At 44.1% G+C, this 23,718-nt stretch overlaps 46 non-coding genes across 46 annotated transcripts; 23 read left to right on the forward strand and 23 right to left on the reverse strand.

Moving 5' to 3' along the window:
• The first annotated feature begins 118 nt into the window (after positions 1-118).
• Positions 119-207, forward strand: Trnay-gua. Its single transcript is given in 2 exon segments — positions 119-155; positions 172-207. It is a non-coding gene; the product is annotated as a tRNA-Tyr (tRNA).
• A 358-nt stretch (positions 208-565) lies between these two features.
• On the reverse strand, positions 566-637 carry Trnaq-cug. Its single transcript has one exon. It is a non-coding gene; the product is annotated as a tRNA-Gln (tRNA).
• A 248-nt stretch (positions 638-885) lies between these two features.
• On the forward strand, positions 886-974 carry Trnay-gua. Its single transcript is given in 2 exon segments — positions 886-922; positions 939-974. It is a non-coding gene; the product is annotated as a tRNA-Tyr (tRNA).
• A 358-nt stretch (positions 975-1,332) lies between these two features.
• Trnaq-cug lies at positions 1,333-1,404 on the reverse strand. The gene has a single exon. It is a non-coding gene; the product is annotated as a tRNA-Gln (tRNA).
• Positions 1,405-1,652: 248 nt separating this feature from the next.
• Trnay-gua lies at positions 1,653-1,741 on the forward strand. Its single transcript is given in 2 exon segments — positions 1,653-1,689; positions 1,706-1,741. It is a non-coding gene; the product is annotated as a tRNA-Tyr (tRNA).
• Positions 1,742-2,099: 358 nt separating this feature from the next.
• Positions 2,100-2,171, reverse strand: Trnaq-cug. The gene has a single exon. It is a non-coding gene; the product is annotated as a tRNA-Gln (tRNA).
• A 248-nt stretch (positions 2,172-2,419) lies between these two features.
• Positions 2,420-2,508, forward strand: Trnay-gua. Its single transcript is given in 2 exon segments — positions 2,420-2,456; positions 2,473-2,508. It is a non-coding gene; the product is annotated as a tRNA-Tyr (tRNA).
• A 358-nt stretch (positions 2,509-2,866) lies between these two features.
• On the reverse strand, positions 2,867-2,938 carry Trnaq-cug. The gene has a single exon. It is a non-coding gene; the product is annotated as a tRNA-Gln (tRNA).
• A 248-nt stretch (positions 2,939-3,186) lies between these two features.
• Positions 3,187-3,275, forward strand: Trnay-gua. Its single transcript is given in 2 exon segments — positions 3,187-3,223; positions 3,240-3,275. It is a non-coding gene; the product is annotated as a tRNA-Tyr (tRNA).
• Positions 3,276-3,633: 358 nt separating this feature from the next.
• Trnaq-cug lies at positions 3,634-3,705 on the reverse strand. The gene has a single exon. It is a non-coding gene; the product is annotated as a tRNA-Gln (tRNA).
• A 6,252-nt stretch (positions 3,706-9,957) lies between these two features.
• On the reverse strand, positions 9,958-10,029 carry Trnaq-cug. The gene has a single exon. It is a non-coding gene; the product is annotated as a tRNA-Gln (tRNA).
• Positions 10,030-10,277: 248 nt separating this feature from the next.
• On the forward strand, positions 10,278-10,366 carry Trnay-gua. The gene is given in 2 exon segments: positions 10,278-10,314; positions 10,331-10,366. It is a non-coding gene; the product is annotated as a tRNA-Tyr (tRNA).
• Positions 10,367-10,724: 358 nt separating this feature from the next.
• On the reverse strand, positions 10,725-10,796 carry Trnaq-cug. Its single transcript has one exon. It is a non-coding gene; the product is annotated as a tRNA-Gln (tRNA).
• A 248-nt stretch (positions 10,797-11,044) lies between these two features.
• Positions 11,045-11,133, forward strand: Trnay-gua. The gene is given in 2 exon segments: positions 11,045-11,081; positions 11,098-11,133. It is a non-coding gene; the product is annotated as a tRNA-Tyr (tRNA).
• A 357-nt stretch (positions 11,134-11,490) lies between these two features.
• On the reverse strand, positions 11,491-11,562 carry Trnaq-cug. The gene has a single exon. It is a non-coding gene; the product is annotated as a tRNA-Gln (tRNA).
• A 248-nt stretch (positions 11,563-11,810) lies between these two features.
• Positions 11,811-11,899, forward strand: Trnay-gua. Its single transcript is given in 2 exon segments — positions 11,811-11,847; positions 11,864-11,899. It is a non-coding gene; the product is annotated as a tRNA-Tyr (tRNA).
• A 358-nt stretch (positions 11,900-12,257) lies between these two features.
• On the reverse strand, positions 12,258-12,329 carry Trnaq-cug. The gene has a single exon. It is a non-coding gene; the product is annotated as a tRNA-Gln (tRNA).
• A 248-nt stretch (positions 12,330-12,577) lies between these two features.
• Trnay-gua lies at positions 12,578-12,666 on the forward strand. Its single transcript is given in 2 exon segments — positions 12,578-12,614; positions 12,631-12,666. It is a non-coding gene; the product is annotated as a tRNA-Tyr (tRNA).
• Positions 12,667-13,024: 358 nt separating this feature from the next.
• Trnaq-cug lies at positions 13,025-13,096 on the reverse strand. Its single transcript has one exon. It is a non-coding gene; the product is annotated as a tRNA-Gln (tRNA).
• Positions 13,097-13,344: 248 nt separating this feature from the next.
• Trnay-gua lies at positions 13,345-13,433 on the forward strand. Its single transcript is given in 2 exon segments — positions 13,345-13,381; positions 13,398-13,433. It is a non-coding gene; the product is annotated as a tRNA-Tyr (tRNA).
• A 358-nt stretch (positions 13,434-13,791) lies between these two features.
• On the reverse strand, positions 13,792-13,863 carry Trnaq-cug. The gene has a single exon. It is a non-coding gene; the product is annotated as a tRNA-Gln (tRNA).
• A 248-nt stretch (positions 13,864-14,111) lies between these two features.
• Positions 14,112-14,200, forward strand: Trnay-gua. Its single transcript is given in 2 exon segments — positions 14,112-14,148; positions 14,165-14,200. It is a non-coding gene; the product is annotated as a tRNA-Tyr (tRNA).
• A 358-nt stretch (positions 14,201-14,558) lies between these two features.
• Positions 14,559-14,630, reverse strand: Trnaq-cug. Its single transcript has one exon. It is a non-coding gene; the product is annotated as a tRNA-Gln (tRNA).
• A 248-nt stretch (positions 14,631-14,878) lies between these two features.
• Positions 14,879-14,967, forward strand: Trnay-gua. Its single transcript is given in 2 exon segments — positions 14,879-14,915; positions 14,932-14,967. It is a non-coding gene; the product is annotated as a tRNA-Tyr (tRNA).
• A 358-nt stretch (positions 14,968-15,325) lies between these two features.
• Positions 15,326-15,397, reverse strand: Trnaq-cug. Its single transcript has one exon. It is a non-coding gene; the product is annotated as a tRNA-Gln (tRNA).
• A 248-nt stretch (positions 15,398-15,645) lies between these two features.
• On the forward strand, positions 15,646-15,734 carry Trnay-gua. Its single transcript is given in 2 exon segments — positions 15,646-15,682; positions 15,699-15,734. It is a non-coding gene; the product is annotated as a tRNA-Tyr (tRNA).
• Positions 15,735-16,092: 358 nt separating this feature from the next.
• Trnaq-cug lies at positions 16,093-16,164 on the reverse strand. Its single transcript has one exon. It is a non-coding gene; the product is annotated as a tRNA-Gln (tRNA).
• Positions 16,165-16,412: 248 nt separating this feature from the next.
• Positions 16,413-16,501, forward strand: Trnay-gua. Its single transcript is given in 2 exon segments — positions 16,413-16,449; positions 16,466-16,501. It is a non-coding gene; the product is annotated as a tRNA-Tyr (tRNA).
• A 358-nt stretch (positions 16,502-16,859) lies between these two features.
• Trnaq-cug lies at positions 16,860-16,931 on the reverse strand. The gene has a single exon. It is a non-coding gene; the product is annotated as a tRNA-Gln (tRNA).
• A 248-nt stretch (positions 16,932-17,179) lies between these two features.
• On the forward strand, positions 17,180-17,268 carry Trnay-gua. Its single transcript is given in 2 exon segments — positions 17,180-17,216; positions 17,233-17,268. It is a non-coding gene; the product is annotated as a tRNA-Tyr (tRNA).
• Positions 17,269-17,626: 358 nt separating this feature from the next.
• Positions 17,627-17,698, reverse strand: Trnaq-cug. The gene has a single exon. It is a non-coding gene; the product is annotated as a tRNA-Gln (tRNA).
• A 248-nt stretch (positions 17,699-17,946) lies between these two features.
• On the forward strand, positions 17,947-18,035 carry Trnay-gua. The gene is given in 2 exon segments: positions 17,947-17,983; positions 18,000-18,035. It is a non-coding gene; the product is annotated as a tRNA-Tyr (tRNA).
• A 358-nt stretch (positions 18,036-18,393) lies between these two features.
• Positions 18,394-18,465, reverse strand: Trnaq-cug. Its single transcript has one exon. It is a non-coding gene; the product is annotated as a tRNA-Gln (tRNA).
• A 248-nt stretch (positions 18,466-18,713) lies between these two features.
• Positions 18,714-18,802, forward strand: Trnay-gua. The gene is given in 2 exon segments: positions 18,714-18,750; positions 18,767-18,802. It is a non-coding gene; the product is annotated as a tRNA-Tyr (tRNA).
• A 358-nt stretch (positions 18,803-19,160) lies between these two features.
• Trnaq-cug lies at positions 19,161-19,232 on the reverse strand. Its single transcript has one exon. It is a non-coding gene; the product is annotated as a tRNA-Gln (tRNA).
• A 248-nt stretch (positions 19,233-19,480) lies between these two features.
• Positions 19,481-19,569, forward strand: Trnay-gua. The gene is given in 2 exon segments: positions 19,481-19,517; positions 19,534-19,569. It is a non-coding gene; the product is annotated as a tRNA-Tyr (tRNA).
• Positions 19,570-19,927: 358 nt separating this feature from the next.
• On the reverse strand, positions 19,928-19,999 carry Trnaq-cug. Its single transcript has one exon. It is a non-coding gene; the product is annotated as a tRNA-Gln (tRNA).
• Positions 20,000-20,247: 248 nt separating this feature from the next.
• Trnay-gua lies at positions 20,248-20,336 on the forward strand. The gene is given in 2 exon segments: positions 20,248-20,284; positions 20,301-20,336. It is a non-coding gene; the product is annotated as a tRNA-Tyr (tRNA).
• Positions 20,337-20,694: 358 nt separating this feature from the next.
• Trnaq-cug lies at positions 20,695-20,766 on the reverse strand. The gene has a single exon. It is a non-coding gene; the product is annotated as a tRNA-Gln (tRNA).
• A 248-nt stretch (positions 20,767-21,014) lies between these two features.
• On the forward strand, positions 21,015-21,103 carry Trnay-gua. The gene is given in 2 exon segments: positions 21,015-21,051; positions 21,068-21,103. It is a non-coding gene; the product is annotated as a tRNA-Tyr (tRNA).
• A 358-nt stretch (positions 21,104-21,461) lies between these two features.
• Trnaq-cug lies at positions 21,462-21,533 on the reverse strand. Its single transcript has one exon. It is a non-coding gene; the product is annotated as a tRNA-Gln (tRNA).
• Positions 21,534-21,781: 248 nt separating this feature from the next.
• On the forward strand, positions 21,782-21,870 carry Trnay-gua. Its single transcript is given in 2 exon segments — positions 21,782-21,818; positions 21,835-21,870. It is a non-coding gene; the product is annotated as a tRNA-Tyr (tRNA).
• A 358-nt stretch (positions 21,871-22,228) lies between these two features.
• Trnaq-cug lies at positions 22,229-22,300 on the reverse strand. The gene has a single exon. It is a non-coding gene; the product is annotated as a tRNA-Gln (tRNA).
• A 248-nt stretch (positions 22,301-22,548) lies between these two features.
• Positions 22,549-22,637, forward strand: Trnay-gua. The gene is given in 2 exon segments: positions 22,549-22,585; positions 22,602-22,637. It is a non-coding gene; the product is annotated as a tRNA-Tyr (tRNA).
• A 358-nt stretch (positions 22,638-22,995) lies between these two features.
• Trnaq-cug lies at positions 22,996-23,067 on the reverse strand. The gene has a single exon. It is a non-coding gene; the product is annotated as a tRNA-Gln (tRNA).
• A 248-nt stretch (positions 23,068-23,315) lies between these two features.
• Positions 23,316-23,404, forward strand: Trnay-gua. The gene is given in 2 exon segments: positions 23,316-23,352; positions 23,369-23,404. It is a non-coding gene; the product is annotated as a tRNA-Tyr (tRNA).
• Positions 23,405-23,718: the final 314 nt, after the last annotated feature.

The raw sequence follows: 23,718 nt of genomic DNA on the forward strand, positions 1-23,718 counted from the left end.
TTGCAGCCGATGACTGCATTTCCTGTGCGTCTATATGGCAGCGCTGAGTAGCAGTGTGTGGAAACGAAAGACAGGGACGGACGTAAAGCAATCAGTACGAATAAGAAAGTATGCAGAGCCTCTGGTAGCTCAGTTGGTAGAGCGGTGGACTGTAGTGGAGGATTCACAGTTATCCATAGGTCGCTGGTTCAAATCCGGCCCAGAGGACTGTTTTTCTAATCTCAGGAGCAAAGAGGCTCCAGAGCATGCCCACTCGGTCAGAACCTCCCTATGTTTTAAACCTGTTTTAAAGGAAATTCATTTGCTCAGCTTCTAGTAGCTAGTTGATAATCATGGGATTCTTAGCCTTCGTAGGATAATGATATTTCTTCGAATTATAGTAAAATTGCTTGCTCTTACAGGCATTACTCGTTTAATGTGCTATATAGGTCACATAGTCGCACCAATATTCAGCCGTTTCATAGACATCTCGTTTTTAATACAAACGTAGAAACTACACCCCTGAGCCTATCGCTGCTACTTCCTCGGCGAGAAACGCTTATTACAGAAAATTTAGACTAAACGAAGGTTCCACCGAGATTCGAACTCGGATCGCTGGATTCAGAGTCCAGAGTGCTAACCGTTACACCATGGAACCAGACAGGAGAATGGGACTCGTAAATACACTTAGCAGTGTTCTGACGTACTTCAGACACTTCCTACTTGCATTTTTTAACCTAATTGACACGATCGAGCATTATAAAACTTAATCTGGGCAATGTTTGCACTTGCAGCCGATGACTGCATTTCCTGTGCGTCTATATGGCAGCGCTGAGTAGCAGTGTGTGGAAACGAAAGACAGGGACGGACGTAAAGCAATCAGTACGAATAAGAAAGTATGCAGAGCCTCTGGTAGCTCAGATGGTAGAGCGGTGCACTGTAGTGGAGGATTCACAGTTATCCATAGGTCGCTGGTTCAAATCCGGCCCAGAGGACTGTTTTTCTAATCTCAGGAGCAAAGAGGCTCCAGAGCATGCCCACTCGGTCAGAACCTCCCTATGTTTTAAACCTGTTTTAAAGGAAATTCATTTGCTCAGCTTCTAGTAGCTAGTTGATAATCATGGGATTCTTAGCCTTCGTAGGATAATGATATTTCTTCGAATTATAGTAAAATTGCTTGCTCTTACAGGCATTACTCGTTTAATGTGCTATATAGGTCACATAGTCGCACCAATATTCAGCCGTTTCATAGACATCTCGTTTTTAATACAAACGTAGAAACTACACCCCTGAGCCTATCGCTGCTACTTCCTCGGCGAGAAACGCTTATTACAGAAAATTTAGACTAAACGAAGGTTCCACCGAGATTCGAACTCGGATCGCTGGATTCAGAGTCCAGAGTGCTAACCGTTACACCATGGAACCAGACAGGAGAATGGGACTCGTAAATACACTTAGCAGTGTTCTGACGTACTTCAGACACTTCCTACTTGCATTTTTTAACCTAATTGACACGATCGAGCATTATAAAACTTAATCTGGGCAATGTTTGCACTTGCAGCCGATGACTGCATTTCCTGTGCGTCTATATGGCAGCGCTGAGTAGCAGTGTGTGGAAACGAAAGACAGGGACGGACGTAAAGCAATCAGTACGAATAAGAAAGTATGCAGAGCCTCTGGTAGCTCAGTTGGTAGAGCGGTGGACTGTAGTGGAGGATTCACAGTTATCCATAGGTCGCTGGTTCAAATCCGGCCCAGAGGACTGTTTTTCTAATCTCAGGAGCAAAGAGGCTCCAGAGCATGCCCACTCGGTCAGAACCTCCCTATGTTTTAAACCTGTTTTAAAGGAAATTCATTTGCTCAGCTTCTAGTAGCTAGTTGATAATCATGGGATTCTTAGCCTTCGTAGGATAATGATATTTCTTCGAATTATAGTAAAATTGCTTGCTCTTACAGGCATTACTCGTTTAATGTGCTATATAGGTCACATAGTCGCACCAATATTCAGCCGTTTCATAGACATCTCGTTTTTAATACAAACGTAGAAACTACACCCCTGAGCCTATCGCTGCTACTTCCTCGGCGAGAAACGCTTATTACAGAAAATTTAGACTAAACGAAGGTTCCACCGAGATTCGAACTCGGATCGCTGGATTCAGAGTCCAGAGTGCTAACCGTTACACCATGGAACCTGACAGGAGAATGGGACTCGTAAATACACTTAGCAGTGTTCTGACGTACTTCAGACACTTCCTACTTGCATTTTTTAACCTAATTGACACGATCGAGCATTATAAAACTTAATCTGGGCAATGTTTGCACTTGCAGCCGATGACTGCATTTCCTGTGCGTCTATATGGCAGCGCTGAGTAGCAGTGTGTGGAAACGAAAGACAGGGACGGACGTAAAGCAATCAGTACGAATAAGAAAGTATGCAGAGCCTCTGGTAGCTCAGTTGGTAGAGCGGTGGACTGTAGTGGAGGATTCACAGTTATCCATAGGTCGCTGGTTCAAATCCGGCCCAGAGGACTGTTTTTCTAATCTCAGGAGCAAAGAGGCTCCAGAGCATGCCCACTCGGTCAGAACCTCCCTATGTTTTAAACCTGTTTTAAAGGAAATTCATTTGCTCAGCTTCTAGTAGCTAGTTGATAATCATGGGATTCTTAGCCTTCGTAGGATAATGATATTTCTTCGAATTATAGTAAAATTGCTTGCTCTTACAGGCATTACTCGTTTAATGTGCTATATAGGTCACATAGTCGCACCAATATTCAGCCGTTTCATAGACATCTCGTTTTTAATACAAACGTAGAAACTACACCCCTGAGCCTATCGCTGCTACTTCCTCGGCGAGAAACGCTTATTACAGAAAATTTAGACTAAACGAAGGTTCCACCGAGATTCGAACTCGGATCGCTGGATTCAGAGTCCAGAGTGCTAACCGTTACACCATGGAACCAGACAGGAGAATGGGACTCGTAAATACACTTAGCAGTGTTCTGACGTACTTCAGACACTTCCTACTTGCATTTTTTAACCTAATTGACACGATCGAGCATTATAAAACTTAATCTGGGCAATGTTTGCACTTGCAGCCGATGACTGCATTTCCTGTGCGTCTATATGGCAGCGCTGAGTAGCAGTGTGTGGAAACGAAAGACAGGGACGGACGTAAAGCAATCAGTACGAATAAGAAAGTATGCAGAGCCTCTGGTAGCTCAGTTGGTAGAGCGGTGGACTGTAGTGGAGGATTCACAGTTATCCATAGGTCGCTGGTTCAAATCCGGCCCAGAGGACTGTTTTTCTAATCTCAGGAGCAAAGAGGCTCCAGAGCATGCCCACTCGGTCAGAACCTCCCTATGTTTTAAACCTGTTTTAAAGGAAATTCATTTGCTCAGCTTCTAGTAGCTAGTTGATAATCATGGGATTCTTAGCCTTCGTAGGATAATGATATTTCTTCGAATTATAGTAAAATTGCTTGCTCTTACAGGCATTACTCGTTTAATGTGCTATATAGGTCACATAGTCGCACCAATATTCAGCCGTTTCATAGACATCTCGTTTTTAATACAAACGTAGAAACTACACCCCTGAGCCTATCGCTGCTACTTCCTCGGCGAGAAACGCTTATTACAGAAAATTTAGACTAAACGAAGGTTCCACCGAGATTCGAACTCGGATCGCTGGATTCAGAGTCCAGAGTGCTAACCGTTACACCATGGAACCAGACAGGAGAATGGGACTCGTAAATACACTTAGCAGTGTTCTGACGTACTTCAGACACTTCCTACTTGCATTTTTTTAACCTAATTGACACGATCGAGCATTATAAAACTTAATCTGGGCAATGTTTGCACTTGCAGCCGATGACTGCATTTCCTGTGCGTCTATATGGCAGCGCTGAGTAGCAGTGTGTGGAAACGAAAGACAGGGACGGACGTAAAGCAATCAGTACGAATAAGAAAGTATGCAGAGCCTCTGGTAGCTCAGTTGGCGCAGTCAGCCGGCGGACGCGGTAGAGGTCGGACGTGCTGTGCTGCGCGCCGCGCCGTCGCTGTTTACGTGTGGTGAGTCGCTGCGCTTGCTTCAGTGTCTACCAGTGTTTTGGTGTGATCTGCAAATGAACTCGATTTCGTGATGTCTCAACCGAGTAGGAAAGACACACTGAAGTTTACTTTTGACAGAAATTTTGTCCGACCTAAATCTTTTGAAGTTGAGCAATGGTTAGAAGATGAAGTAAAGATAGGACTTGAGGACATAATCGGGATACATCTTTCGATTGTCAGTAGCACCGTTTTCGTTAAATTAGCTCGATCAGAGATGTGTGAGAAAATCGTTGAATCTTGTGGTGGTATCCTAAAGTTTAAACATAGTGATGGAAATGTGGGAGAAGTTGCTGTTTCGCATGCCGGCCTAGGAATACGGACTGTTAGAATTTTTGAACTTCCATTTGAAATAACCAGTGAACAGATCAACGCAGTGCTCTGTCCGTACGGTAAAATCATAAGCAATATTGCGGAACGTTGGTCTAGCGCACATAAGTTCCCGGTTCTTAATGGGGTGCGGCAATTGAAAATCGAGCTGCAGAAGCACATCCCGTCTTATGTAAACGTCTGCGGATATCGTGCTATAGTCATGTACGATGATCAGCCTCGAACGTGTGCCGCATGCAACTCGACGGGTCACGTGCGTGCCGAATGCATGCAGAGGCGAGTGGCGCAGCTGCCTGCCGGCGAGGCTGCCAGGCCCCCCGCGATGACATCACTGCCTGTGACGTACGTCGCCGCAGCGCGTGGGCTTCCGGCTATATCCACGGTCACCGAAGTCAGTGAAAATACTGTAGTGCCTGCGACAGTGACGCGAATGGAGACTGTTGCAACGCCGGAAGCGACCCCACCTAAACCCATAGAAATATCGCCGTCCGTCGTAGTCACAGAAGAACAGGCATCCGACATGCCCACGGCTGCGTCCCCATCGGCCGCTGCTACTCCACGGGGGGAATCTCCAGCAGGTTCCGATCAAGGCCCACAAAATCGTACGTCTCCCAGAAAAACTAAAAAACGGAGAGTTGCCCGCCAGGGTGCAGAACAGATGGCACCGGTTCTGCGCGAAAAGGCTAAACAGATAGGTGAACAACTCAGTGACAAAGCATCTGATAGCACAAACCATGATCATCCCTCAGCCAGTTTATCATCAGTCATTGACAATGTCTCAGATGCTCTACCTCTGAACCCCGAACAGTCAGCTCAACTCCGAGCCGACTGTGATGTCCGCATGGTCAAACTCTATCCTGCTCACGAGTCGGTAACGCCCTCAACACAGCCACCGCCAACTAGTTGGGCAGACGATACAGAATCCACTGCCGACGTCGACAGTATGGATACTTCCGAAGCGGTGACAGCCGTAACTTCAGTCTCCAAAGACGACGATGTTAATGAGAAAGCTAACGCCTCGACGGAGTCTACCGCGCAAAAAGAACGCACGACTGCTCCCTTCTCAAACGGAGAATATTTTTAACTCTGCCTTTAAGGTGACTGTCAATACATGTTTTTGTTATCTGGAATTGCTTCCAAAGTGCTTTTACGACGTGACTTGTATTTCCAGCGTTATTTCTGTTTGATATCGGACTGGTTTTAGGTCTTGTTTCTGTTTAGTCCACCACAATTCCGCCACAGGCCTATCGACTTGCTACTCTCAATATTAATAAGATACGCAGCGCTCTTAAACTACAACATTTAAAAGACTTTTTATATGCAGCTGATGTAGACATTTTGTTTGTACAAGAAGTAGCAGAGATCGGACTTGATTGCATACCAGGTTATAATGTCATCACTAATCCTGGGGCCGGTTGCGAATTAGGTACAGCTTTTATTGTGAAGGAAGGTATCATTATTCATGACGTCACGAAACTGCCGAACAGTAGGGGCATTGCGGGCACTTTTTATAACAACAGACTAATTAATGTATATGCCCCATCCGGTTCCAGTAATAGACGTCAAAGAGCAGAATTCTTTAAAGAAGAAATAGTTCCTCTCTTTGGCGTCCGCCACGACAATGTCATCTTCGGAGGCGACTTTAACTGTGTCATCAGTGCAAAGGACCAAACTCCCAATCTTAACAAATCACTTGAACTGGAACGAATTGTACGAGACTTGCGCTTAGTTGACTCTTGGGAGCTCAAGCATGGTGCAGCACCAGGGTTTACCCATATCACGACCCATTCGGCAAGCCGTCTCGATCGCATTTATGTCACACCCACTTTGAGGAATAACATTCTGCAATCAGAAGTATGGCCAGTGGCGTTCTCAGATCATGCTGCATACATCAGTACTATCACTCTCGACCGACAACGGACGTGTCGATACAGGGGCCTGTGGAAATTAAATGTTTCACATCTACAAGACTCGGCGTGTCAAGAAGCCTTCCTCAATACCTGGCGAGAATGTGAGCACCGATTTGCCTCTTATAATTCGGCCATTGATTGGTGGCTCAGGTGCGCCAACCTAAAATTAGGTGGTGTTTCATGAACTACGCACGGGAAAAGGGCTTTTGGCTTCAAAGGACGATCAATTTCTATTTTCATTGTCTGCGGGAACTGTATATGCTCGGCACTTCGGCTGTCGAGAATTGTCAACGAATTAAGAAAATCCAGGCCAAAATCCTAACCCTAAGGAGGACGCAGCTAGAAGGCTACAAAGTCAGGTCACGGGTCCAGACTACTGTCCACCAAGAACTCACCTCAGTCTACCATATGATCCAAGAAAGTAGGAAAGGGTCCCGTAAAATACTGACGGAGTTAATTGCTGAGGATGGCGCAACGCTGACTACGCACAACGAGATTAAAGCGGCGGTGCTAAACTACTTCACCACCTTGATGTCCAATAAAGAAGTTAACGTGCAAGCGCAGAATGCTCTTTTGAATAATTTGCGCAACAGAGTCAGTCTCGTGGACGCGGAAAAGCTATTAGACGTGGCAACCGAAGAAGACGTGGAATATGTACTCTGGGAAAGTGCCAAGAATAAATCCCCCGGACCTGACGGAATTCCCGCCGAATTCTATCAAAAATTCTGGAACACCATAAAGGCGAAGATCACTTGCATCTGTAACGAACTTCTAGACCACAACAACGTGATCCCCACCAGCTTCTGTGACGGCATTGTCGTTCTAATTAAAAAAAACTCAGGCAGAGCAAACGTAAAAAAACTACGACCGATAACGCTGCTCAACAGCGACTATAAAATCTTTGCGAGACTTTTGGCCCACAGGCTTAAATCTACAATGACCAGTATCATTGGCCCTTACCAGACCAGTGTGGGAAAGGATCGGAAAATTCAACAGACTTTGTGCGACTACCGTGATTTAATCTCCATTGCGGACGTCTGTAAGCTGAAATGTGCCATCATGTCCTTGGACTTCGACAAAGCCTTTGACAGGGTCAACCACCAGTATCTCTTTCGTACCATGTATTCGATGGGCTTTCCACCTGGGTTCGTCGCAATTATACAACAGATGGTAGCGAATAATTTCTCCAGAGTCATCATCAATGGCCAACCTACCCGAGCGATTGAGATAGCCAGTTCCGTCAGGCAGGGCTGCCCAATGTCCATGGCGCTTTTTGCGATTGCCATTGAGCCTTTGTTAGCTACCCTGACGCAAAGTTTACAGGGCGTCGTCATACATGGCTCCCGAGTAGTGTGCAAGGCGTATGCAGACGATGTCGGTTTCCTTGTACTAAATAGAACTGAAGTGGAGACCGCACTACAGCTAGTCAGGCAATATGAGCAAGCGTCGGGTGCACAACTAAACTGGACAAAGTCTGGAATATTCAATATTGGCCGCGGCCTAGGATCGCACCCTCACGGACAACTACGTCAGCTGAAGATCTTCAAGTGTCTTGGAATTGATTTTCAGAGTAACATTCGGCACACCATTGCAACCAACTATAGAAAGCTTCTACGGACTATTCGTGCCAGCATACGAGAACACAGTGTACGAAAACTAAATGAAATTCAGAAAGTAACGGTCGCAAATGTATACCTCACCTCGAAACTCAATTATGTCGCTCAAGTTTTACCAATGTCTACACTCACTGCAAAACGAATTATGTCAGCTTTAGGACAGTTTGTCAGCCATCACCACATTTTTCAAGTCCAGTTTGACACCTTAACGCTTGCCACAAAAAATGGTGGCTTAAATCTTGTCGATGTTGGAAAGAAGGCGCAAGCTTTATACATATCAAAAACTTTCCACCAATGGAAACACTCAGCTGATAGTCTCGCTGCTCACCTGCTTACTGAGATAGCTCCCGCCGACCTCAGTCCACCAATCACGGTGCAACATATTCCAAACGGACTTTACCACTTAAAATGGTTTTTACTGGAGTACAGTTATGTACAAACAAGGATCCCCGAACAGGAAATGAAGACAGTGAAACACGTTTACCAGGAACTTCTAAAAGATAAGAAGAAAAATAACATCGAAGAAAAATACAACCTTTTCGACTGGAAGGTAATCTGGGAGAACATCCATAGTCCGTACTTGCCGTCAACAATGAAAGCCACTTGGTATTTCGCAGTTAACAGAAAATTGGCCACTAACTCCAAACTACATAACATACACCTCGCAGAATCACCTTTGTGCACAACGTGTAATTTAATAGATACTGATGAACACAGGTTTGTGTGCGACAACGTAAAAGGTATATGGGAATATATCACGAACAAGTTAGCACTCATCAGTCGAACATCGCCCAGATACATAACCCCTGCTGCCTTTCTGACGCCGGACGATACCCCGTACCCACGGACGAGAAGGAACGCTCTAAACTGGTTAAAAGCCGCTACTGTACATTACTTATTTACAAAAGCAGAAAAGAGTAAAGAAGACTTCTGGGTCTATCTTACAACTCACCACCATATACTAATGAAAACGAAAAACTATAAGGATAACTTCGCCAACTACCTGCTCAAAACTATAACGTAAAAAAACAAAAAGTGACTGCTAGATCAATTGATTGAATTTCATGTTAACGAACATTCAGCAGATACTCACTCAAGATAAGACGGACCATCTATACGGCGAATACTACGTCATGTTGACCGAACCACGAGTTACAAACACCTCTGAAGTAATCGATTGGCAATATTTCAAGCTTCATTTTGTAAGAAGAAGAAAATTCAGTTTTCTGTTTTCGAGAAATAATTTAGTTCTCTTTCAATTTCGCAGAGTTCAAAACAAAGCTTTTCTATTTTCGAAGAAATGGATTTTCACTTTCCTTTTAACTTCCTTGACGTTTTCTGTTACCACGAGGCAATGGAGCCGCAATAAATTTCAGTTCCTATTTACTTCCTATGGATGCTTGTATCTGAACGACGCATGTAATCCACAACGTTTTTCATTTTCCTTAAATTAAAGGCCTTTGATGCCGCGCCGACGAAGGCGACTAAATGGCGAGCAGAAGGACGGGCTATAAGGGGTGGATGGAGGTCCGAAAAAAAATGAAAAAAAAAAAAACAAAAAAGAAAAAAAAAAAGAAAAAAAAAAAGTTGGTAGAGCGGTGGACTGTAGTGGAGGATTCACAGTTATCCATAGGTCGCTGGTTCAAATCCGGCCCAGAGGACTGTTTTTCTAATCTCAGGAGCAAAGAGGCTCCAGAGCATGCCCACTCGGTCAGAACCTCCCTATGTTTTAAACCTGTTTTAAAGGAAATTCATTTGCTCAGCTTCTAGTAGCTAGTTGATAATCATGGGATTCTTAGCCTTCGTAGGATAATGATATTTCTTCGAATTATAGTAAAATTGCTTGCTCTTACAGGCATTACTCGTTTAATGTGCTATATAGGTCACATAGTCGCACCAATATTCAGCCGTTTCATAGCCATCTCGTTTTTAATACAAACGTAGAAACTACACCCCTGAGCCTATCGCTGCTACTTCCTCGGCGAGAAACGCTTATTACAGAAAATTTAGACTAAACGAAGGTTCCACCGAGATTCGAACTCGGATCGCTGGATTCAGAGTCCAGAGTGCTAACCGTTACACCATGGAACCAGACAGGAGAATGGGACTCGTAAATACACTTAGCAGTGTTCTGACGTACTTCAGACACTTCCTACTTGCATTTTTTAACCTAATTGACACGATCGAGCATTATAAAACTTAATCTGGGCAATGTTTGCACTTGCAGCCGATGACTGCATTTCCTGTGCGTCTATATGGCAGCGCTGAGTAGCAGTGTGTGGAAACGAAAGACAGGGACGGACGTAAAGCAATCAGTACGAATAAGAAAGTATGCAGAGCCTCTGGTAGCTCAGTTGGTAGAGCGGTGGACTGTAGTGGAGGATTCACAGTTATCCATAGGTCGCTGGTTCAAATCCGGCCCAGAGGACTGTTTTTCTAATCTCAGGAGCAAAGAGGCTCCAGAGCATGCCCACTCGGTCAGAACCTCCCTATGTTTTAAACCTGTTTTAAAGGAAATTCATTTGCTCAGCTTCTAGTAGCTAGTTGATAATCATGGGATTCTTAGCCTTCGTAGGATAATGATATTTCTTCGAATTATAGTAAAATTGCTTGCTCTTACAGGCATTACTCGTTTAATGTGCTATATAGGTCACATAGTCGCACCAATATTCAGCCGTTTCATAGACATCTCGTTTTTAATACAAACGTAGAAACTACACCCCTGAGCCTATCGCTGCTACTTCCTCGGCGAGAAACGCTTATTACAGAAAATTTAGACTAAACGAAGGTTCCACCGAGATTCGAACTCGGATCGCTGGATTCAGAGTCCAGAGTGCTAACCGTTACACCATGGAACCAGACAGGAGAATGGGACTCGTAAATACACTTAGCAGTGTTCTGACGTACTTCAGACACTTCCTACTTGCATTTTTTAACCTAATTGACACGATCGAGCATTATAAAACTTAATCTGGGCAATGTTTGCACTTGCAGCCGATGACTGCATTTCCTGTGCGTCTATATGGCAGCGCTGAGTAGCAGTGTGTGGAAACGAAAGACAGGGACGGACGTAAAGCAATCAGTACGAATAAGAAAGTAGGCAGAGCCTCTGGTAGCTCAGTTGGTAGAGCGGTGGACTGTAGTGGAGGATTCACAGTTATCCATAGGTCGCTGGTTCAAATCCGGCCCAGAGGACTGTTTTTCTAATCTCAGGAGCAAAGAGGCTCCAGAGCATGCCCACTCGGTCAGAACCTCCCTATGTTTTAACCTGTTTTAAAGGAAATTCATTTGCTCAGCTTCTAGTAGCTAGTTGATAATCATGGGATTCTTAGCCTTCGTAGGATAATGATATTTCTTCGAATTATAGTAAAATTGCTTGCTCTTACAGGCATTACTCGTTTAATGTGCTATATAGGTCACATAGTCGCACCAATATTCAGCCGTTTCATAGACATCTCGTTTTTAATACAAACGTAGAAACTACACCCCTGAGCCTATCGCTGCTACTTCCTCGGCGAGAAACGCTTATTACAGAAAATTTAGACTAAACGAAGGTTCCACCGAGATTCGAACTCGGATCGCTGGATTCAGAGTCCAGAGTGCTAACCGTTACACCATGGAACCAGACAGGAGAATGGGACTCGTAAATACACTTAGCAGTGTTCTGACGTACTTCAGACACTTCCTACTTGCATTTTTTAACCTAATTGACACGATCGAGCATTATAAAACTTAATCTGGGCAATGTTTGCACTTGCAGCCGATGACTGCATTTCCTGTGCGTCTATATGGCAGCGCTGAGTAGCAGTGTGTGGAAACGAAAGACAGGGACGGACGTAAAGCAATCAGTACGAATAAGAAAGTATGCAGAGCCTCTGGTAGCTCAGTTGGTAGAGCGGTGCACTGTAGTGGAGGATTCACAGTTATCCATAGGTCGCTGGTTCAAATCCGGCCCAGAGGACTGTTTTTCTAATCTCAGGAGCAAAGAGGCTCCAGAGCATGCCCACTCGGTCAGAACCTCCCTATGTTTTAAACCTGTTTTAAAGGAAATTCATTTGCTCAGCTTCTAGTAGCTAGTTGATAATCGTGGGATTCTTAGCCTTCGTAGGATAATGATATTTCTTCGAATTATAGTAAAATTGCTTGCTCTTACAGGCATTACTCGTTTAATGTGCTATATAGGTCACATAGTCGCACCAATATTCAGCCGTTTCATAGACATCTCGTTTTTAATACAAACGCAGAAACTACACCCCTGAGCCTATCGCTGCTACTTCCTCGGCGAGAAACGCTTATTACAGAAAATTTAGACTAAACGAAGGTTCCACCGAGATTCGAACTCGGATCGCTGGATTCAGAGTCCAGAGTGCTAACCGTTACACCATGGAACCAGACAGGAGAATGGGACTCGTAAATACACTTAGCAGTGTTCTGACGTACTTCAGACACTTCCTACTTGCATTTTTTAACCTAATTGACACGATCGAGCATTATAAAACTTAATCTGGGCAATGTTTGCACTTGCAGCCGATGACTGCATTTCCTGTGCGTCTATATGGCAGCGCTGAGTAGCAGTGTGTGGAAACGAAAGACAGGGACGGACGTAAAGCAATCAGTACGAATAAGAAAGTATGCAGAGCCTCTGGTAGCTCAGTTGGTAGAGCGGTGGACTGTAGTGGAGGATTCACAGTTATCCATAGGTCGCTGGTTCAAATCCGGCCCAGAGGACTGTTTTTCTAATCTCAGGAGCAAAGAGGCTCCAGAGCATGCCCACTCGGTCAGAACCTCCCTATGTTTTAAACCTGTTTTAAAGGAAATTCATTTGCTCAGCTTCTAGTAGCTAGTTGATAATCATGGGATTCTTAGCCTTCGTAGGATAATGATATTTCTTCGAATTATAGTAAAATTGCTTGCTCTTACAGGCATTACTCGTTTAATGTGCTATATAGGTCACATAGTCGCACCAATATTCAGCCGTTTCATAGACATCTCGTTTTTAATACAAACGTAGAAACTACACCCCTGAGCCTATCGCTGCTACTTCCTCGGCGAGAAACGCTTATTACAGAAAATTTAGACTAAACGAAGGTTCCACCGAGATTCGAACTCGGATCGCTGGATTCAGAGTCCAGAGTGCTAACCGTTACACCATGGAACCAGACAGGAGAATGGGACTCGTAAATACACTTAGCAGTGTTCTGACGTACTTCAGACACTTCCTACTTGCATTTTTTAACCTAATTGACACGATCGAGCATTATAAAACTTAATCTGGGCAATGTTTGCACTTGCAGCCGATGACTGCATTTCCTGTGCGTCTATATGGCAGCGCTGAGTAGCAGTGTGTGGAAACGAAAGACAGGGACGGACGTAAAGCAATCAGTACGAATAAGAAAGTATGCAGAGCCTCTGGTAGCTCAGTTGGTAGAGCGGTGGACTGTAGTGGAGGATTCACAGTTATCCATAGGTCGCTGGTTCAAATCCGGCCCAGAGGACTGTTTTTCTAATCTCAGGAGCAAAGAGGCTCCAGAGCATGCCCACTCGGTCAGAACCTCCCTATGTTTTAAACCTGTTTTAAAGGAAATTCATTTGCTCAGCTTCTAGTAGCTAGTTGATAATCATGGGATTCTTAGCCTTCGTAGGATAATGATATTTCTTCGAATTATAGTAAAATTGCTTGCTCTTACAGGCATTACTCGTTTAATGTGCTATATAGGTCACATAGTCGCACCAATATTCAGCCGTTTCATAGACATCTCGTTTTTAATACAAACGTAGAAACTACACCCCTGAGCCTATCGCTGCTACTTCCTCGGCGAGAAACGCTTATTACAGAAAATTTAGACTAAACGAAGGCTCCACCGAGATTCGAACTCGGATCGCTGGATTCAGAGTCCAGAGTGCTAACCGTTACACCATGGAACCAGACAGGAGGATGGGACTCGTAAATACACTTAGCAGTGTTCTGACGTACTTCAGACACTTCCTACTTGCATTTTTTAACCTAATTGACACGATCGAGCATTATAAAACTTAATCTGGGCAATGTTTGCACTTGCAGCCGATGACTGCATTTCCTGTGCGTCTATATGGCAGCGCTGAGTAGCAGTGTGTGGAAACGAAAGACAGGGACGGACGTAAAGCAATCAGTACGAATAAGAAAGTATGCAGAGCCTCTGGTAGCTCAGTTGGTAGAGCGGTGGACTGTAGTGGAGGATTCACAGTTATCCATAGGTCGCTGGTTCAAATCCGGCCCAGAGGACTGTTTTTCTAATCTCAGGAGCAAAGAGGCTCCAGAGCATGCCCACTCGGTCAGAACCTCCCTATGTTTTAAACCTGTTTTAAAGGAAATTCATTTGCTCAGCTTCTAGTAGCTAGTTGATAATCATGGGATTCTTAGCCTTCGTAGGATAATGATATTTCTTCGAATTATAGTAAAATTGCTTGCTCTTACAGGCATTACTCGTTTAATGTGCTATATAGGTCACATAGTCGCACCAATATTCAGCCGTTTCATAGACATCTCGTTTTTAATACAAACGTAGAAACTACACCCCTGAGCCTATCGCTGCTACTTCCTCGGCGAGAAACGCTTATTACAGAAAATTTAGACTAAACGAAGGTTCCACCGAGATTCGAACTCGGATCGCTGGATTCAGAGTCCAGAGTGCTAACCGTTACACCATGGAACCAGACAGGAGAATGGGACTCGTAAATACACTTAGCAGTGTTCTGACGTACTTCAGACACTTCCTACTTGCATTTTTTAACCTAATTGACACGATCGCGCATTATAAAACTTAATCTGGGCAATGTTTGCACTTGCAGCCGATGACTGCATTTCCTGTGCGTCTATATGGCAGCGCTGAGTAGCAGTGTGTGGAAACGAAAGACAGGGACGGACGTAAAGCAATCAGTACGAATAAGAAAGTATGCAGAGCCTCTGGTAGCTCAGTTGGTAGAGCGGTGGACTGTAGTGGAGGATTCACAGTTATCCATAGGTCGCTGGTTCAAATCCGGCCCAGAGGACTGTTTTTCTAATCTCAGGAGCAAAGAGGCTCCAGAGCATGCCCACTCGGTCAGAACCTCCCTATGTTTTAAACCTGTTTTAAAGGAAATTCATTCGCTCAGCTTCTAGTAGCTAGTTGATAATCATGGGATTCTTAGCCTTCGTAGGATAATGATATTTCTTCGAATTATAGTAAAATTGCTTGCTCTTACAGGCATTACTCGTTTAATGTGCTATATAGGTCACATAGTCGCACCAATATTCAGCCGTTTCATAGACATCTCGTTTTTAATACAAACGTAGAAACTACACCCCTGAGCCTATCGCTGCTACTTCCTCGGCGAGAAACGCTTATTACAGAAAATTTAGACTAAACGAAGGTTCCACCGAGATTCGAACTCGGATCGCTGGATTCAGAGTCCAGAGTGCTAACCGTTACACCATGGAACCAGACAGGAGAATGGGACTCGTAAATACACTTAGCAGTGTTCTGACGTACTTCAGACACTTCCTACTTGCATTTTTTAACCTAATTGACACGATCGAGCATTATAAAACTTAATCTGGGCAATGTTTGCACTTGCAGCCGATGACTGCATTTCCTGTGCGTCTATATGGCAGCGCTGAGTAGCAGTGTGTGGAAACGAAAGACAGGGACGGACGTAAAGCAATCAGTACGAATAAGAAAGTATGCAGAGCCTCTGGTAGCTCAGTTGGTAGAGCGGTGGACTGTAGTGGAGGATTCACAGTTATCCATAGGTCGCTGGTTCAAATCCGGCCCAGAGGACTGTTTTTCTAATCTCAGGAGCAAAGAGGCTCCAGAGCATGCCCACTCGGTCAGAACCTCCCTATGTTTTAAACCTGTTTTAAAGGAAATTCATTTGCTCAGCTTCTAGTAGCTAGTTGATAATCATGGGATTCTTAGCCTTCGTAGGATAATGATATTTCTTCGAATTATAGTAAAATTGCTTGCTCTTACAGGCATTACTCGTTTAATGTGCTATATAGGTCACATAGTCGCACCAATATTCAGCCGTTTCATAGACATCTCGTTTTTAATACAAACGTAGAAACTACACCCCTGAGCCTATCGCTGCTACTTCCTCGGCGAGAAACGCTTATTACAGAAAATTTAGACTAAACGAAGGTTCCACCGAGATTCGAACTCGGATCGCTGGATTCAGAGTCCAGAGTGCTAACCGTTACACCATGGAACCAGACAGGAGAATGGGACTCGTAAATACACTTAGCAGTGTTCTGACGTACTTCAGACACTTCCTACTTGCATTTTTTAACCTAATTGACACGATCGAGCATTATAAAACTTAATCTGGGCAATGTTTGCACTTGCAGCCGATGACTGCATTTCCTGTGCGTCTATATGGCAGCGCTGAGTAGCAGTGTGTGGAAACGAAAGACAGGGACGGACGTAAAGCAATCAGTACGAATAAGAAAGTATGCAGAGCCTCTGGTAGCTCAGTTGGTAGAGCGGTGGACTGTAGTGGAGGATTCACAGTTATCCATAGGTCGCTGGTTCAAATCCGGCCCAGAGGACTGTTTTTCTAATCTCAGGAGCAAAGAGGCTCCAGAGCATGCCCACTCGGTCAGAACCTCCCTATGTTTTAAACCTGTTTTAAAGGAAATTCATTTGCTCAGCTTCTAGTAGCTAGTTGATAATCATGGGATTCTTAGCCTTCGTAGGATAATGATATTTCTTCGAATTATAGTAAAATTGCTTGCTCTTACAGGCATTACTCGTTTAATGTGCTATATAGGTCACATAGTCGCACCAATATTCAGCCGTTTCATAGACATCTCGTTTTTAATACAAACGTAGAAACTACACCCCTGAGCCTATCGCTGCTACTTCCTCGGCGAGAAACGCTTATTACAGAAAATTTAGACTAAACGAAGGTTCCACCGAGATTCGAACTCGGATCGCTGGATTCAGAGTCCAGAGTGCTAACCGTTACACCATGGAACCAGACAGGAGAATGGGACTCGTAAATACACTTAGCAGTGTTCTGACGTACTTCAGACACTTCCTACTTGCATTTTTTAACCTAATTGACACGATCGAGCATTATAAAACTTAATCTGGGCAATGTTTGCACTTGCAGCCGATGACTGCATTTCCTGTGCGTCTATATGGCAGCGCTGAGTAGCAGTGTGTGGAAACGAAAGACAGGGACGGACGTAAAGCAATCAGTACGAATAAGAAAGTATGCAGAGCCTCTGGTAGCTCAGTTGGTAGAGCGGTGGACTGTAGTGGAGGATTCACAGTTATCCATAGGTCGCTGGTTCAAATCCGGCCCAGAGGACTGTTTTTCTAATCTCAGGAGCAAAGAGGCTCCAGAGCATGCCCACTCGGTCAGAACCTCCCTATGTTTTAAACCTGTTTTAAAGGAAATTCATTTGCTCAGCTTCTAGTAGCTAGTTGATAATCATGGGATTCTTAGCCTTCGTAGGATAATGATATTTCTTCGAATTATAGTAAAATTGCTTGCTCTTACAGGCATTACTCGTTTAATGTGCTATATAGGTCACATAGTCGCACCAATATTCAGCCGTTTCATAGACATCTCGTTTTTAATACAAACGTAGAAACTACACCCCTGAGCCTATCGCTGCTACTTCCTCGGCGAGAAACGCTTATTACAGAAAATTTAGACTAAACGAAGGTTCCACCGAGATTCGAACTCGGATCGCTGGATTCAGAGTCCAGAGTGCTAACCGTTACACCATGGAACCAGACAGGAGAATGGGACTCGTAAATACACTTAGCAGTGTTCTGACGTACTTCAGACACTTCCTACTTGCATTTTTTAACCTAATTGACACGATCGAGCATTATAAAACTTAATCTGGGCAATGTTTGCACTTGCAGCCGATGACTGCATTTCCTGTGCGTCTATATGGCAGCGCTGAGTAGCAGTGTGTGGAAACGAAAGACAGGGACGGACGTAAAGCAATCAGTACGAATAAGAAAGTATGCAGAGCCTCTGGTAGCTCAGTTGGTAGAGCGGTGGACTGTAGTGGAGGATTCACAGTTATCCATAGGTCGCTGGTTCAAATCCGGCCCAGAGGACTGTTTTTCTAATCTCAGGAGCAAAGAGGCTCCAGAGCATGCCCACTCGGTCAGAACCTCCCGATGTTTTAAACCTGTTTTAAAGGAAATTCATTTGCTCAGCTTCTAGTAGCTAGTTGATAATCATGGGATTCTTAGCCTTCGTAGGATAATGATATTTCTTCGAATTATAGTAAAATTGCTTGCTCTTACAGGCATTACTCGTTTAATGTGCTATATAGGTCACATAGTCGCACCAATATTCAGCCGTTTCATAGACATCTCGTTTTTAATACAAACGTAGAAACTACACCCCTGAGCCTATCGCTGCTACTTCCTCGGCGAGAAACGCTTATTACAGAAAATTTAGACTAAACGAAGGTTCCACCGAGATTCGAACTCGGATCGCTGGATTCAGAGTCCAGAGTGCTAACCGTTACACCATGGAACCAGACAGGAGAATGGGACTCGTAAATACACTTAGCAGTGTTCTGACGTACTTCAGACACTTCCTACTTGCATTTTTTAACCTAATTGACACGATCGAGCATTATAAAACTTAATCTGGGCAATGTTTGCACTTGCAGCCGATGACTGCATTTCCTGTGCGTCTATATGGCAGCGCTGAGTAGCAGTGTGTGGAAACGAAAGACAGGGACGGACGTAAAGCAATCAGTACGAATAAGAAAGTATGCAGAGCCTCTGGTAGCTCAGTTGGTAGAGCGGTGGACTGTAGTGGAGGATTCACAGTTATCCATAGGTCGCTGGTTCAAATCCGGCCCAGAGGACTGTTTTTCTAATCTCAGGAGCAAAGAGGCTCCAGAGCATGCCCACTCGGTCAGAACCTCCCTATGTTTTAAACCTGTTTTAAAGGAAATTCATTTGCTCAGCTTCTAGTAGCTAGTTGATAATCATGGGATTCTTAGCCTTCGTAGGATAATGATATTTCTTCGAATTATAGTAAAATTGCTTGCTCTTACAGGCATTACTCGTTTAATGTGCTATATAGGTCACATAGTCGCACCAATATTCAGCCGTTTCATAGACATCTCGTTTTTAATACAAACGTAGAAACTACACCCCTGAGCCTATCGCTGCTACTTCCTCGGCGAGAAACGCTTATTACAGAAAATTTAGACTAAACGAAGGTTCCACCGAGATTCGAACTCGGATCGCTGGATTCAGAGTCCAGAGTGCTAACCGTTACACCATGGAACCAGACAGGAGAATGGGACTCGTAAATACACTTAGCAGTGTTCTGACGTACTTCAGACACTTCCTACTTGCATTTTTTAACCTAATTGACACGATCGAGCATTATAAAACTTAATCTGGGCAATGTTTGCACTTGCAGCCGATGACTGCATTTCCTGTGCGTCTATATGGCAGCGCTGAGTAGCAGTGTGTGGAAACGAAAGACAGGGACGGACGTAAAGCAATCAGTACGAATAAGAAAGTATGCAGAGCCTCTGGTAGCTCAGTTGGTAGAGCGGTGGACTGTAGTGGAGGATTCACAGTTATCCATAGGTCGCTGGTTCAAATCCGGCCCAGAGGACTGTTTTTCTAATCTCAGGAGCAAAGAGGCTCCAGAGCATGCCCACTCGGTCAGAACCTCCCTATGTTTTAAACCTGTTTTAAAGGAAATTCATTCGCTCAGCTTCTAGTAGCTAGTTGATAATCATGGGATTCTTAGCCTTCGTAGGATAATGATATTTCTTCGAATTATAGTAAAATTGCTTGCTCTTACAGGCATTACTCGTTTAATGTGCTATATAGGTCACATAGTCGCACCAATATTCAGCCGTTTCATAGACATCTCGTTTTTAATACAAACGTAGAAACTACACCCCTGAGCCTATCGCTGCTACTTCCTCGGCGAGAAACGCTTATTACAGAAAATTTAGACTAAACGAAGGTTCCACCGAGATTCGAACTCGGATCGCTGGATTCAGAGTCCAGAGTGCTAACCGTTACACCATGGAACCAGACAGGAGAATGGGACTCGTAAATACACTTAGCAGTGTTCTGACGTACTTCAGACACTTCCTACTTGCATTTTTTAACCTAATTGACACGATCGAGCATTATAAAACTTAATCTGGGCAATGTTTGCACTTGCAGCCGATGACTGCATTTCCTGTGCGTCTATATGGCAGCGCTGAGTAGCAGTGTGTGGAAACGAAAGACAGGGACGGACGTAAAGCAATCAGTACGAATAAGAAAGTATGCAGAGCCTCTGGTAGCTCAGTTGGTAGAGCGGTGGACTGTAGTGGAGGATTCACAGTTATCCATAGGTCGCTGGTTCAAATCCGGCCCAGAGGACTGTTTTTCTAATCTCAGGAGCAAAGAGGCTCCAGAGCATGCCCACTCGGTCAGAACCTCCCTATGTTTTAAACCTGTTTTAAAGGAAATTCATTTGCTCAGCTTCTAGTAGCTAGTTGATAATCATGGGATTCTTAGCCTTCGTAGGATAATGATATTTCTTCGAATTATAGTAAAATTGCTTGCTCTTACAGGCATTACTCGTTTAATGTGCTATATAGGTCACATAGTCGCACCAATATTCAGCCGTTTCATAGACATCTCGTTTTTAATACAAACGTAGAAACTACACCCCTGAGCCTATCGCTGCTACTTCCTCGGCGAGAAACGCTTATTACAGAAAATTTAGACTAAACGAAGGTTCCACCGAGATTCGAACTCGGATCGCTGGATTCAGAGTCCAGAGTGCTAACCGTTACACCATGGAACCAGACAGGAGAATGGGAGTCGTAAATACACTTAGCAGTGTTCTGACGTACTTCAGACACTTCCTACTTGCATTTTTTAACCTAATTGACACGATCGAGCATTATAAAACTTAATCTGGGCAATGTTTGCACTTGCAGCCGATGACTGCATTTCCTGTGCGTCTATATGGCAGCGCTGAGTAGCAGTGTGTGGAAACGAAAGACAGGGACGGACGTAAAGCAATCAGTACGAATAAGAAAGTATGCAGAGCCTCTGGGAGCTCAGTTGGTAGAGCGGTGGACTGTAGTGGAGGATTCACAGTTATCCATAGGTCGCTGGTTCAAATCCGGCCCAGAGGACTGTTTTTCTAATCTCAGGAGCAAAGAGGCTCCAGAGCATGCCCACTCGGTCAGAACCTCCCTATGTTTTAAACCTGTTTTAAAGGAAATTCATTTGCTCAGCTTCTAGTAGCTAGTTGATAATCATGGGATTCTTAGCCTTCGTAGGATAATGATATTTCTTCGAATTATAGTAAAATTGCTTGCTCTTACAGGCATTACTCGTTTAATGTGCTATATAGGTCACATAGTCGCACCAATATTCAGCCGTTTCATAGACATCTCGTTTTTAATACAAACGTAGAAACTACACCCCTGAGCCTATCGCTGCTACTTCCTCGGCGAGAAACGCTTATTACAGAAAATTTAGACTAAACGAAGGTTCCACCGAGATTCGAACTCGGATCGCTGGATTCAGAGTCCAGAGTGCTAACCGTTACACCATGGAACCAGACAGGAGAATGGGACTCGTAAATACACTTAGCAGTGTTCTGATGTACTTCAGACACTTCCTACTTGCATTTTTTAACCTAATTGACACGATCGAGCATTATAAAACTTAATCTGGGCAATGTTTGCACTTGCAGCCGATGACTGCATTTCCTGTGCGTCTATATGGCAGCGCTGAGTAGCAGTGTGTGGAAACGAAAGACAGGGACGGACGTAAAGCAATCAGTACGAATAAGAAAGTATGCAGAGCCTCTGGTAGCTCAGTTGGTAGAGCGGTGGACTGTAGTGGAGGATTCACAGTTATCCATAGGTCGCTGGTTCAAATCCGGCCCAGAGGACTGTTTTTCTAATCTCAGGAGCAAAGAGGCTCCAGAGCATGCCCACTCGGTCAGAACCTCCCTATGTTTTAAACCTGTTTTAAAGGAAATTCATTTGCTCAGCTTCTAGTAGCTAGTTGATAATCATGGGATTCTTAGCCTTCGTAGGATAATGATATTTCTTCGAATTATAGTAAAATTGCTTGCTCTTACAGGCATTACTCGTTTAATGTGCTATATAGGTCACATAGTCGCACCAATATTCAGCCGTTTCATAGACATCTCGTTTTTAATACAAACGTAGAAACTACACCCCTGAGCCTATCGCTGCTACTTCCTCGGCGAGAAACGCTTATTACAGAAAATTTAGACTAAACGAAGGTTCCACCGAGATTCGAACTCGGATCGCTGGATTCAGAGTCCAGAGTGCTAACCGTTACACAATGGAACCAGACAGGAGAATGGGACTCGTAAATACACTTAGCAGTGTTCTGACGTACTTCAGACACTTCCTACTTGCATTTTTTAACCTAATTGACACGATCGAGCATTATAAAACTTAATCTGGGCAATGTTTGCACTTGCAGCCGATGACTGCATTTCCTGTGCGTCTATATGGCAGCGCTGAGTAGCAGTGTGTGGAAACGAAAGACAGGGACGGACGTAAAGCAATCAGTACGAATAAGAAAGTATGCAGAGCCTCTGGTAGCTCAGTTGGTAGAGCGGTGGACTGTAGTGGAGGATTCACAGTTATCCATAGGTCGCTGGTTCAAATCCGGCCCAGAGGACTGTTTTTCTAATCTCAGGAGCAAAGAGGCTCCAGAGCATGCCCACTCGGTCAGAACCTCCCTATGTTTTAAACCTGTTTTAAAGGAAATTCATTTGCTCAGCTTCTAGTAGCTAGTTGATAATCATGGGATTCTTAGCCTTCGTAGGATAATGATATTTCTTCGAATTATAGTAAAATTGCTTGCTCTTACAGGCATTACTCGTTTAATGTGCTATATAGGTCACATAGTCGCACCAATATTCAGCCGTTTCATAGACATCTCGTTTTTAATACAAACGTAGAAACTACACCCCTGAGCCTATCGCTGCTACTTCCTCGGCGAGAAACGCTTATTACAGAAAATTTAGACTAAACGAAGGTTCCACCGAGATTCGAACTCGGATCGCTGGATTCAGAGTCCAGAGTGCTAACCGTTACACCATGGAACCAGACAGGAGAATGGGACTCGTAAATACACTTAGCAGTGTTCTGACGTACTTCAGACACTTCCTACTTGCATTTTTTAACCTAATTGACACGATCGAGCATTATAAAACTTAATCTGGGCAATGTTTGCACTTGCAGCCGATGACTGCATTTCCTGTGCGTCTATATGGCAGCGCTGAGTAGCAGTGTGTGGAAACGAAAGACAGGGACGGACGTAAAGCAATCAGTACGAATAAGAAAGTACGCAGAGCCTCTGGTAGCTCAGTTGGTAGAGCGGTGGACTGTAGTGGAGGATTCACAGTTATCCATAGGTCGCTGGTTCAAATCCGGCCCAGAGGACTGTTTTTCTAATCTCAGGAGCAAAGAGGCTCCAGAGCATGCCCACTCGGTCAGAACCTCCCTATGTTTTAAACCTGTTTTAAAGGAAATTCATTTGCTCAGCTTCTAGTAGCTAGTTGATAATCATGGGATTCTTAGCCTTCGTAGGATAATGATATTTCTTCGAATTATAGTAAAATTGCTTGCTCTTACAGGCATTACTCGTTTAATGTGCTATATAGGTCACATAGTCGCACCAATATTCAGCCGTTTCATAGACATCTCGTTTTTAATACAAACGTAGAAACTACACCCCTGAGCCTATCGCTGCTACT

This window comes from Schistocerca americana, unplaced genomic scaffold, assembly GCF_021461395.2.
Source record: "Schistocerca americana isolate TAMUIC-IGC-003095 unplaced genomic scaffold, iqSchAmer2.1 HiC_scaffold_103, whole genome shotgun sequence".
NCBI classification, from domain to species: Eukaryota; Metazoa; Arthropoda; class Insecta; order Orthoptera; family Acrididae; genus Schistocerca; species Schistocerca americana.